This window comes from Lagenorhynchus albirostris, chromosome 10 (assembly GCF_949774975.1).
Source record: "Lagenorhynchus albirostris chromosome 10, mLagAlb1.1, whole genome shotgun sequence".
NCBI lineage: Eukaryota > Metazoa > Chordata > Mammalia > Artiodactyla > Delphinidae > Lagenorhynchus > Lagenorhynchus albirostris.
The window spans coordinates 94,000,403-94,009,365 of NC_083104.1; positions in this window are offsets into that span (position 1 = coordinate 94,000,403).

Below are 8,963 nucleotides of genomic sequence, written 5' to 3' on the forward strand. Positions count from 1 at the left end.
TTCAGTATAACACTTCCTAGAACTCAGCCTGATGTATTATTTAAAAATTGCATATTTGAAACCTTATCAATAAGACCATGAAGTCGTTGAGAACAGGGACCATATGAATATAGTATAGGCAATAAAACTCTTAATTACATATATTCTGAACCACTATCCCCCATTCTTATCAGAACAGGGCTTCCAATATTTACTTAGAAGCACACTGTTATTGCATATACAGGGTCCAGCAGAAGGCTTTGCACACAGTGGCCACAAGAGGCCTTCAAATATTTATGAAATGTTCATTGGGAAGGCCAATGTGATTGAGTTTTTGTCAATCAGATAAATATTTTTGAGTTATTAACATTCAATTTCATATGTTTTGCCTTCTTCTGATAAAGATAATATTCGATTATCAGTTCCACAAGATATTGAAAGTAACAATTTCCCTTTCCCATACAAAATATGTTAATAAAAATACAAGTGAGCCAGACAAGTTACCTAGTTAAAATATCTACAAAGTAAAACCTGTGAAAAGTTCATATTCACTCCAATGTTACAGTTCTAAATGTCTCATTTTTCTTAATAAAACATACTTTTATGTATGAGAGCCAGTAATCTTTGATTTTCATATTCTATCTTTGAGAGCAGAGACAATTCTTCAGAATCACATTTTTTTTTCACAATTTAGTTTCAAACACGGCGTAGTTCCTCTTTTTATTTATGTTAGCAGAAAGACTTGCTTTATATTAAAGAACTCAGTGAACTGGGGTTTTTAAGGTGCATATTTACTTTTCATATACGGGAATTTTCCAGATGACTGGTTGAATTACTACATTCACATGGTACATTGATCTGGAGTTTAAAAAAAAAATTGAACAGTAGAAAAAGCTATCTTTTCTTTCAATTTATGGACATAATTATCAAAGCATCATGTCTGATGCTGCCAGAAATTACATAACAAAATGAATACTGTTCCTTCAAATCAGTCTCCTCACCCAATTATGCCAAGAACTGCCAGGGCTCAAAACTGTGCTGAAAATCTTTTTTTGTAATTTCCTTCAAGGCCTGCTGTACATTTTAAAAATATTGTTAAAAGCAAATCTCTGTCTTTGAGAATGAATGTAATTTTGGAAACAGAAAAAGTCATTTGGAAGCAAGTTTAGTGAAAAAGAAGAGCAGTCAAGCTGAATAACATAAAGAAGAAATTCGGATTTGCCCATAATCTCAACCCAGGGGCAGCCGCCATCAACACGCTGGTATGTTTGCTTCCAGCAAGTTTTCTATGTATATATTTTCACACAAATGGGATATGCCGTATATGCAGCTTGGACCTCCCCTCACTTTCTATTCCCCAGTCAATATTCCTATCATTATTTCATGAGGTTTAGGGAAGCTAAGTAACAGGTGAACAGTCATACTTCAGAGAGTGTTCTAACTTCCAACTTCTTTCCAAATGTGTGGAGGTCGAAAAAGGTGAACAGTTACACAAAAAAGGTGGTCTGATTTCCTACTCCCTGTTCCTTGGTGATACTATCTTGCAAGAATAATATTTGGGCACACCACCACGACGCATGACAAGTGAGAGAGAAACCAAGAGTGAGAGAGAAGAAAAGGATGTGGTTTTAACAGAGAATAAAGAGAATGTGATGTCTGCCCCAATCAACCATTTGTGTAGACAGTATTGTGGGGCGGGTGGGGGAAGCGAGAACGTGGCTTTAATTAAATCACAAAAGTTTATTTCCTAGCGCTTAGCCATGGAGTAAAATCTCTCAAAATGGAAGCAATACTGCTCGCAGCAGAAATCAGAGAAGACAGAACGACAGCCTCCATTTACCAGGTCCTTCCCCAAAGAGGAACCTTGCCACATGTAAGCACAGCTTTCCTGTCACACAAACTAAGGCCTGTTTTCCAAACCCCAAACCCAATCATTGAGTCCAGTGTGAGCCACCACTCCCTTGGACCCTTGTGGATCCAATTCTAGGAAGGGTGAAACTTTGCCTCAGACTCTCTCCATCTGGACTGTGTTCTTTAGTCTTAGAGATAAGATCTGAAAATGCTCCATCTCCACTCTGCCCCAACATCCAAGACCTTCTCCCAGCACCGGACGGGAGGTCCTGAGATAGAAATGCTCTTTGACTTGGTCCTACACAAGTCCTTGCAATCTTCATACTAGAGTCGAGATGCCAAAAGGTCCCCACTTTGCCCTTTTCTTACTCAAAAACATTTCTTTGTCTGTAGAGCCAGGTTAGCTTTAAAATTCAACAAGTTCCCCTTCCCCTGCTTCCAAACTTAGTCAACCTTGGGCAGTGGTGACTTCAGCTGCTTCAACAACAACTTCTCTACCTGTGATGAAGGTGAAGGTCTCAGAGTGTAAAATTATGCCCTAAACAATGCATTGGGGAAGATTCTCTGCAGCCAGGTCAGCCCAGCTGAACTGAGATAAAATCCCATTGGTTGAGAGAAGAGAGAAACTGATAGACATCAAGAGGGTTGGTCGTTGAACCGTGTGGTTCCAGAAAGAGCCCTGCTTCTTGCCCCTCCCCAGCCCACCTGGAGCTAACCCCAGAGAGGGAAGATGATGGCTAGAAAGCCAGCTAGCTTTAAAGATCCGAGAACACATGTAAAACCTTCAATGTCCAGAAGACCTCAAAGTCCCTTGAGCCCAGCATGATGGGAAGCAGAAATTAGTAGGGGGGCATATCAAGGAAGAAATTACAGCTTGATATTTTCTGAACTCTGGAGAAAGGCAGAGGAGTGGCTGAGGGGGAGCCAGACCCGAGGGGCCTCCTCAAAATGAGGTGGGAGAGACAGTGCCACATACATCCCTGTCCAGAGACCAGGTGTGAACGAAGGCACCATAGCCCCGCGCCTCACTCCACCAGCCCCAACCCCAAAATGACTAAGTTTCTGCAGCTCTTTGGAATGGGAGCACTAAACAGAGACTGAAGTAGAAATTAAGTACACTCGTAAAAAGTTGTATTGTTTGCAAAGCCCGAAGAGAGCATTCCCTATATGAATTACACATAAAGGGCCTGTGCATGTGTAGTCACACAATAAATTCCAAGTGCTTCCATGACTTCTATTGACTAGTTATATTTCAGTTGGCCTTCTTTCCCCAGAGAAGTGGATGCACTAACCTTGAGCACTGAGAGTAAGGGCAGAGCATAATAGCATAATAAAAGTTGAAGAGCTATTTGATTTTTCTCAAGAAAAAACAGTTGAGAGAACCCTGCACTGCACACCCTCCCACCTAGAGTAGATTGTATTATTCTTCAGTCAGTATTCATGCTCCTTGCCCACACCCCGCTATGGGATATGCCTTCCCATCTCCTTGACTTTGGGCTTGGCTGTATGACACGCTTTGACCAGTGGGATGCAGCGTACACGGTAGCACGCCAGTACTAAGAAGAGGCTCTAAGAGGCACTGTGTCTTTTCGCATCCTGTCTTGCATTCCTGCCATCCTCCATGAGAAAAGGATGCCCCAGGTGGCCATGACTCCTCCAGCTTGGGTCTCCAAACGAAAGAAACAGGGAGCAGACTTGAACCTGACCTGAAGCTTGAAACGAAGCCTAGCCAAGTTCAGTGGAGTCCAGCAAGTCCAGGCAAGACACAGCTGAGCCTCAGCTGACCTAAAGTCCTGTGACGGAGAAATCAATATTTGCTTTCATAAGCCATTAAAATTTGGGGTTGTTACTGCAGAAAAATCGAATACACCAGCAATTAAGACAACTCTTCAGCATCTCAAAGTAAAGGGAGGGAAGATGGGAGGTGAAACAAGGGCAAGAAAACAGCCTTACAAAATGAGCGGAAATTACCTTTTCGAGAACCTTGTCCAGCAACAGTAATATGAGATGGAATTGCAGCATAGCTAGTAAAGCAGCGGGTGGGGTGGAAGAGAAATAAAGAGTCCTAAAAATGTTTGAGAACTTTTGAGACCCCAAAGAGAAGGATGAGTTCAGGGAAACACATTCCTTCACCCTCAGATTCTCTTCTCCTTTAATTCTCTCCATTTTAAGGAATTTAACTCCCTCTAAGCATTAAGCTTGGTAAATAAACTTTAATGATTTGCAATGAATTCTACTGGAGCTCCTATATCTATTTAAAATGCAGCAGGACGTATGTTTGCTATTGATTTGGGTTTGCAGTTTGAATTGTTCTTTGTGGGTATTTGTCAAAGAGCAGATGTTTTCTCCATGCGTCATTTGAGACGGGTTAAGTATGCCCAGGAGGGAATGGTTGATATAGAGGTCTCTCCCTAAGCAGACGGGTTAGTTCTAAATTGCTCTGTGGTTTTCCCTGACCCTGTAATGGCTGAAGTAAAACCTAGCAGCTGAACAGTTAACCCATTTATTTAATTTGATTTTGATTTTTCCATTAAACTCTCATGATTTATTTAAATATGTTCTGAAACACCAAACTGAAATGTGAAGAATTTGGCAGAATGGGGGATTAAGAACCAAAATATGAATTGAATGAAAACCATTTTGCAAATCTCCAGACCTGTCCAATAAATCGCTGGGGAAACCTGCAGAGAATCACCCCCTAAGTGGTTTCGGGCATCAGTATTACATCTGTGTTTCTTAACACATGGGCTTCAAGGAAACAGCTTCTCTCTTGGGGCTGTGCTTCAAAACTTACAATTAAAGCCTGAAGCTAGCCAAGGTGTAAACCCTAAAGTCTGCCCTAGAAACTTCCAGAATCTGTGTTTCAGACCCTTCTGATACCAGATCCACCTCAAGGGGAACTTTCTCCATAACAGCTCCATCCTGCCGTCCCTCCGGAGGCAGCCCTGGACTGCCCCACTCTCTGCGCCTATCTTTCCAAGGCACACGTGTGAGCGCTTGTTAGCTTCCCCCGCTAGCATCCATTGTTTCCATCTAGCCAATCACAGCTCAGGCCACCTTTCCTGGCCCAGCCCCTCCCTTCCGGCACACACCCTACGCAGGAAAGACACCGAATGGCTTGTCACTTTTACCTCCCCACCCTTTTAAAATTAAGCCCTGTGTTTGCATAGAGTCAACATGGAGTGGTAGTTGAGAGCAAGTGTCTGCGATCAGGATGCCCTGGCTCTATTTATTGGCCGTGAGACCTTGGACCCATCATTTTACCATCCTCTGTAAAATGAGGATGATAATAGCAGTCAGCCCACAGAGTTGTCTGAAGGAAAGACAAAAGGTGGCACGTGATAAACCCTCGGTTGCCGACAGCGCTAACACTCTTGCTCTGAGCGTGGTGCCCCTTACTCAGTTGACAGACATTGACTGGGTGCTGCCCCCGTGTTGCGCAGACCCAGTCCTGGAAGATCTCACAGGCTGGTAGGGAGAGGAGCAAACGCTAAAGCATGGAAGCGCTACTGCAGGATTCAGCGAAGCGCGCTTTGGAGGTGCTCAACCAAGCTTGGCCAAGGCCAGGAAAGCTTGTGGAAGAAGTGAGGTCTCCCCAGCGACTTGGAGGGTGAGTCTGTGTGAGAAGAGCAGCTCAGCAAGGAGGGGCCGGCACGCGCAAAGGCCGAAGGTGGGAGGTGCATGTCTAGGAACTAGTTTATGGTGGTTGAGTCAGGTAAAAGGTGCAAGAGGAGAGAGAAGGGCAGGCAGAGTAGGAAGGAAGGGGCTGACTTATGAAGAACCTCAAGCCAGAGGCAATGAGATGGGATTTTCCTGAAGCAAATAGGCAGTGATATTGTCGTATTTTCTTCTTCCGAAGCTCTCTAGAGAGGGGAAACGGGATTAGAGATAAGACTAGAAGCTGCAGACAGTTGTACATCTTGTGCCCTGCAGGACAGCGCCAGACCAAGATGGTGAGTGGGGTGGGCCCCAGCACGGCCGTGCTCACCACCCTGGGTCCTCCAATGAGGAAGAAATCCACAGGGGCCAGCAGCTGTAGTGGAGAGACCCCAAATCAAATTAGACCTATTTCTTGCACTCTATATAAGAATCATTACCACATGAATATGAGATCTAGATGCAAGATGAGATTGCAGAAGTCCTAGAAGAAACTATAAAGATAATTATGCAAAATCATGTGAGAGATGAAGTGACTGGAACTAGGGTGGTGGTTGCGGGGATAGTGAGAAGTGAGTGCATTTCATGTACTAAAAAGATAGAGGCAACAGGATTTAATGGCTGGTTGGATGTGGGTGGTGAGAAAGGGAAGGGTCAAGGAGGAGACCCACTCTCTGGTTTGTGCAAACAAGTGGATGACTGTGTGTGGTGTTAAAAAACAATATTCAACTGAGTAAATCTGAAAGATCACATTGGCTTTTTTCAATGACTCATGAATCGGGCAGCATCCAATCTAGCAGATGGAAAGGAGCTCCCAAGAGCTGTACAAAATGAAAGATTTTTATAGGCAGAAAGGGGCAGGAAAAAGGAACTTATACCAGGCAACAAAGTGGGTTGGTCACTGCAAGGTACTTTCCTTTAGAGGATAGCAGGGGTCTGTCATGCAGATGACCTAACTAGTGCTGAGCCGGGGGGTTTCCTGATTGCCTGGTTTAAGATTTGATTTCTGGGGACTTCACTGGTGGCGCAGTAGTTAAGAATCCGCCTGCTGATGCAGGGGACACGAGTTTAAGCCCTGGCCTGGGAAGATCCCACATGCTGCGGAGCAACTAAGCCCGTGCACCACAACTACTGAGCCTGTGCTCTAGAGCCCGCGAGCCGCAACTACTGAAGCCCACGTGCCACAACTACAGAAGCCCGTGCACCTAGAGCCTGTGCTCCGCAACAAGAGAAGCCCGCGCACCGCAACGAAGAGTAGCCCCCGCTCGCCGCAACCGGAGAAAGCCCGCACGCAGCAACGAAGACCCAACACAGCCCCCTCAACATTAATTAATTAATTAATTTTTAAAGTTTAAAAACAAAAGATTCGATTTCTGGAAGAGATGAAACAGTAATTAAGTTTCAGTTTGAGGACAGGGAACTTAGCATAAGTGACTCCACTTGGGCTCTGTTGTCTTGTTTTTAACAGATGTAAGGCCTAAAACTATTATGTGCTGCCCGGACATCTGGTAAAATTAGGAGGATCTAGAATAGTCTCAGTGTAAGTTCCCCTCCCTACTCTGCTCCTGAAGCTCAGTTGCCCAAGCCCACAACCCTCCTTTTCAAGGGGAATAGATGCATTTCTTTGAGTTCCCTGCCAGCCTGTGGAATTATTCAGAAAAGCCAATCACATTCTCCCAGGGAAGCAGGGGGCACCCCGCACTCTTGCTACTACAAGGTGTGTCCCCACAGTCCCTGGTTATTCACTGCATTCCCAGGTGCAGCCCCCATGTGGCCCTGCCTGCTGTTCAGTGTCCCCTGCCCCAGGCTGTGAATACATGTGACTGATAAAGTGCTGTCCCTCTCATCTGTCCAGCACTGGGGGTCATATGTCCAGCCATCCCCGAAACCCTAGGGTGGGAGGTGATGAGGAGGTGATTTAAACAGGTAAAATCCTCCTCTATTAAATCAGGGGACACAACGGGAGGAGGAGATGTTCAAGGGAAAATATGTCTAATTTCCATATTGAACAGGCCCAGTCCTTCACACTGCCCTGGACCCATTCATCTGGTAAAATCCAAAGTCTCCCAACTCAGAGGCACTCCTGCACCTCCCCCAGCCGGTGGGGTTCTCTTCGTGGAAACTTGGTACACACGTCAGTTACAGAGGCTGGACTGGTGCACGATGACAGCGTGTGATTTCTCCCCTTGTCAACTGAAATCCTCACGGGTAGGAGCATTAGGGATTTTCGGAACTGAATGCGCAGAAAATTGTTGGTGTTACGAAACAGAAAATAAGACAGGCTGAGTTGCTCTGTCTCATTGTCAGGCAAGCAGGACAAGGGCACAGCCGCTGGATGAGTGAGGACACGCGTGTGTTCTGTGCTGAGCTGAGAGATAAGCTGGGGTCCCCTGGACGTGCTGAGCCTGGAGAGAAATTGATCGAGCAGCACAGTCAGCGGTGTCTCATGGCGGCCGCTCTGTGTGTCGGTGGAAGTGTAATGGGGGAGGGGATGAGTGCTGGCTGGGAAATTGAGCTACTTGAATGGAAAGCGCCCAACCTGAAACCGGGTTATCTCTCAGCTGCAGAGAAGGTAGCTCCTCATGTCACTTCTGGGGTCATATGCCAGGACCTGCAATGGGGCTGTATGTGGATTTTTTTTTTAATTTATTTATTTTATCTATTTATTTTTGGCTGCATTGGGTCTTGCTGCACGCGGGCTTTTTCTAGTTGCGGTGAGTGGGGGCTACTCTTGGTTAAGGTGCTTGGGCTTCTCATTGCGGTGGCTTCTCTTGTTGCAGAGCACAGGCTCTGAGCACCCGGGCTTCAGTAGTTGTGGCACGTGGGCTCAGTAGTTGTGGCTCACGGGCTCTAGAGCGCAGGCTCAGTAGTTGTGGCTCACGGGCTTAGCTGCTCCAGGCAATGTGGGATCTTCCCGGGCCAGGGCTTGAACCCGTGTTCTCTGCCTTGGCAGGCAGATTCTTAACCACTGCGCCACCAAGGAAGCTCAGTATGTGTGGAGTTTTGAAAGAACCACTTGCATGAGGTTTTTTCTGGTTTTTTTGGTTTTTTTTTTAAATTTACTCTGATGCCCAGAAACCTGGAAGAATCATCATTATCAATCATTATAATCATCATCATCATCATAGCATAAGCATTTACTGAGTGCATGTTAGGTGACTGAAACTGTTCTAAATGTTTTTTCATTTTATTTCTTCATTTGTTTCTCACAACATCTCTGGGAGAGAGATTCTATTAAATCCCTCATTTCATCAATAAGAAAAACGACGCACAGAAATGTCAAGTTACCCGGCCAAGGTCACACAGCAGCCTGGTTCTAGAGCCCTCAAGTTTAAACACTGTGCTACGTTGCCTCCCGGAACTTGGACCCATGTTCTTTTTATCTCAGCATTCCCAGTGTCTGTGTCGGAGTACACACACGGAGGTATGTACCAAGTTTTCATCTGAACAAAGGAATGAATGAACAGAACCTCATT